This window comes from Astyanax mexicanus, unplaced genomic scaffold (genome assembly GCF_023375975.1).
Source record: "Astyanax mexicanus isolate ESR-SI-001 unplaced genomic scaffold, AstMex3_surface scaffold_37, whole genome shotgun sequence".
Classification (NCBI taxonomy): domain Eukaryota; kingdom Metazoa; phylum Chordata; class Actinopteri; order Characiformes; family Acestrorhamphidae; genus Astyanax; species Astyanax mexicanus.
In genome coordinates, this window is record NW_026040047.1 from 2,545,001 (window position 1) to 2,547,500 (window position 2,500).

Genomic DNA, 2,500 nt, shown 5'->3' on the forward strand with positions numbered 1-2,500 from the left:
ACCAGGCCAAACCCTGCTTAGCTTCCGAGATCAGACGAGATCGGGCGTTCTCAGGGTAGTGTGACCGTAAGCCATTGCAGAGCTCTCATCAAGACTACTCATGCAACTTCATCTATGTTGGGTTTCAGATAACAAACTAGTAATGTATAACAAGACCATGGTAATGGAAGCAAGAGGGGAAAAGCTTACAGCACCTGGTATTCCCAGGTGGTCTCCCATCCAAGTACTAACCAGGCCAAACCCTGCTTAGCTTCCGAGATCAGACGAGATCGGGCGTTCTCAGGGTAGTGTGACCGTAAGCCATTGCAGAGCTCTCATCAAGACTACTTATGCAACTTCATCTATGTTGGGTTTCAGATAACAAACTAGTAATGTATAACAAGACCATGGTAATGGAAGCAAGAGGGGAAAAGCTTACAGCACCTGGTATTCCCAGGTGGTCTCCCATCCAAGTACTAACCAGGCCAAGCCCTGCTTAGCTTCCGAGATCAGACGAGATCGGGCGTTCTCAGGGTAGTGTGACCGTAAGCCATTGCAGAGCTCTCATCAAGACTACTTATGCAACTTCATCTATGTTGGGTTTCAGATAACAAACTAGTAATGTATAACAAGACCATGGTAATGGAAGCAAGAGGGGAAAAGCTTACAGCACCTGGTATTCCCAGGTGGTCTCCCATCCAAGTACTAACCAGGCCAAACCCTGCTTAGCTTCCGAGATCAGACGAGATCGGGCGTTCTCAGGGTAGTGTGACCGTAAGCCATTGCAGAGCTCTCATCAAGACTACTTATGCAACTTCATCTATGTTGGGTTTCAGATAACAAACTAGTAATGTATAACAAGACCATGGTAATGGAAGCAAGAGGGGAAAAGCTTACAGCACCTGGTATTCCCAGGTGGTCTCCCATCCAAGTACTAACCAGGCCAAACCCTGCTTAGCTTCCGAGATCAGACGAGATCGGGCGTTCTCAGGGTAGTGTGACCGTAAGCCATTGCAGAGCTCTCATCAAGACTACTTATGCAACTTCATCTATGTTGGGTTTCAGATAACAAACTAGTAATGTATAACAAGACCATGGTAATGGAAGCAAGAGGGGAAAAGCTTACAGCACCTGGTATTCCCAGGTGGTCTCCCATCCAAGTACTAACCAGGCCAAACCCTGCTTAGCTTCCGAGATCAGACGAGATCGGGCGTTCTCAGGGTACTGTGACCGTAAGCCATTGCAGAGCTCTCATCAAGACTACTTATGCAACTTCATCTATGTTGGGTTTCAGATAACAAACTAGTAATGTATAACAAGACCATGGTAATGGAAGCAAGAGGGGAAAAGCTTACAGCACCTGGTATTCCCAGGTGGTCTCCCATCCAAGTACTAACCAGGCCAAACCCTGCTTAGCTTCCGAGATCAGACGAGATCGGGCGTTCTCAGGGTAGTGTGACCGTAAGCCATTGCAGAGCTCTCATCAAGACTACTTATGCGACTTCATCTATGTTGGGTTTCAGATAACAAACTAGTAATGTATAACAAGACCATGGTAATGGAAGCAAGAGGGGAAAAGCTTACAGCACCTGGTATTCCCAGGTGGTCTCCCATCCAAGTACTAACCAGGCCAAACCCTGCTTAGCTTCCGAGATCAGACGAGATCGGGCGTTCTCAGGGTAGTGTGACCGTAAGCCATTGCAGAGCTCTCATCAAGACTACTTATGCAACTTCATCTATGTTGGGTTTCAGATAACAAACTAGTAATGTATAACAAGACCATGGTAATGGAAGCAAGAGGGGAAAAGCTTACAGCACCTGGTATTCCCAGGTGGTCTCCCATCCAAGTACTAACCAGGCCAAACCCTGCTTAGCTTCCGAGATCAGACGAGATCGGGCATTCTCAGGGTAGTGTGACCGTAAGCCATTGCAGAGCTCTCATCAAGACTACTTATGCAACTTCATCTATGTTGGGTTTCAGATAACAAACTAGTAATGTATAACAAGACCATGGTAATGGAAGCAAGAGGGGAAAAGCTTACAGCACCTGGTATTCCCAGGTGGTCTCCCATCCAAGTACTAACCAGGCCAAACCCTGCTTAGCTTCCGAGATCAGACGAGATCGGGCGTTCTCAGGGTAGTGTGACCGTAAGCCATTGCAGAGCTCTCATCAAGACTACTTATGCAACTTCATCTATGTTGGGTTTCAGATAACAAACTAGTAATGTATAACAAGACCATGGTAATGGAAGCAAGAGGGGAAAAGCTTACAGCACCTGGTATTCCCAGGTGGTCTCCCATCCAAGTACTAACCAGGCCAAACCCTGCTTAGCTTCCGAGATCAGACGAGATCGGGCGTTCTCAGGATAGTGTGACCGTAAGCCATTGCAGAGCTCTCATCAAGACTACTTATGCAACTTCATCTATGTTGGGTTTCAGATAACAAACTAGTAATGTATAACAAGACCATGGTAATGGAAGCAAGAGGGGAAAAGCTTACAGCACCTGGTATTCCCAGGTG

General features: G+C 46.8%; 12 non-coding genes across 12 annotated transcripts in view; all 12 read right to left on the bottom strand.

The window, feature by feature from the left end:
* LOC125793782 (5S ribosomal RNA) overlaps positions 1–72 on the bottom strand; it is a 119-nt gene extending 47 nt beyond the window's left edge. The window contains exon 1 of the ribosomal RNA XR_007433303.1: positions 1–72. This exon is cut by the window's left edge and continues 47 nt beyond it. This is a non-coding gene — a ribosomal RNA (5S ribosomal RNA).
* Positions 73–182: 110 nt separating this feature from the next.
* On the bottom strand, positions 183–301 carry LOC125793793 (5S ribosomal RNA). The gene has a single exon (XR_007433314.1). It is a non-coding gene; the product is annotated as a 5S ribosomal RNA (ribosomal RNA).
* Positions 302–411: 110 nt separating this feature from the next.
* On the bottom strand, positions 412–530 carry LOC125793999 (5S ribosomal RNA). Its single transcript, XR_007433517.1, has one exon. It is a non-coding gene; the product is annotated as a 5S ribosomal RNA (ribosomal RNA).
* A 110-nt stretch (positions 531–640) lies between these two features.
* LOC125793804 (5S ribosomal RNA) lies at positions 641–759 on the bottom strand. Its single transcript, XR_007433325.1, has one exon. It is a non-coding gene; the product is annotated as a 5S ribosomal RNA (ribosomal RNA).
* Positions 760–869: 110 nt separating this feature from the next.
* LOC125793815 (5S ribosomal RNA) lies at positions 870–988 on the bottom strand. Its single transcript, XR_007433336.1, has one exon. It is a non-coding gene; the product is annotated as a 5S ribosomal RNA (ribosomal RNA).
* Positions 989–1,098: 110 nt separating this feature from the next.
* Positions 1,099–1,217, bottom strand: LOC125793318 (5S ribosomal RNA). Its single transcript, XR_007432902.1, has one exon. It is a non-coding gene; the product is annotated as a 5S ribosomal RNA (ribosomal RNA).
* A 110-nt stretch (positions 1,218–1,327) lies between these two features.
* Positions 1,328–1,446, bottom strand: LOC125793826 (5S ribosomal RNA). Its single transcript, XR_007433347.1, has one exon. It is a non-coding gene; the product is annotated as a 5S ribosomal RNA (ribosomal RNA).
* A 110-nt stretch (positions 1,447–1,556) lies between these two features.
* Positions 1,557–1,675, bottom strand: LOC125793837 (5S ribosomal RNA). Its single transcript, XR_007433358.1, has one exon. It is a non-coding gene; the product is annotated as a 5S ribosomal RNA (ribosomal RNA).
* A 110-nt stretch (positions 1,676–1,785) lies between these two features.
* Positions 1,786–1,904, bottom strand: LOC125794028 (5S ribosomal RNA). Its single transcript, XR_007433546.1, has one exon. It is a non-coding gene; the product is annotated as a 5S ribosomal RNA (ribosomal RNA).
* A 110-nt stretch (positions 1,905–2,014) lies between these two features.
* On the bottom strand, positions 2,015–2,133 carry LOC125793848 (5S ribosomal RNA). The gene has a single exon (XR_007433369.1). It is a non-coding gene; the product is annotated as a 5S ribosomal RNA (ribosomal RNA).
* Positions 2,134–2,243: 110 nt separating this feature from the next.
* On the bottom strand, positions 2,244–2,362 carry LOC125793127 (5S ribosomal RNA). The gene has a single exon (XR_007432711.1). It is a non-coding gene; the product is annotated as a 5S ribosomal RNA (ribosomal RNA).
* Positions 2,363–2,472: 110 nt separating this feature from the next.
* The window catches only part of LOC125793859 (5S ribosomal RNA), a 119-nt gene continuing 91 nt past the window's right edge, over positions 2,473–2,500 (bottom strand). Inside the window, exon 1 of the ribosomal RNA XR_007433380.1 lies at positions 2,473–2,500. This exon is cut by the window's right edge and continues 91 nt beyond it. This is a non-coding gene — a ribosomal RNA (5S ribosomal RNA).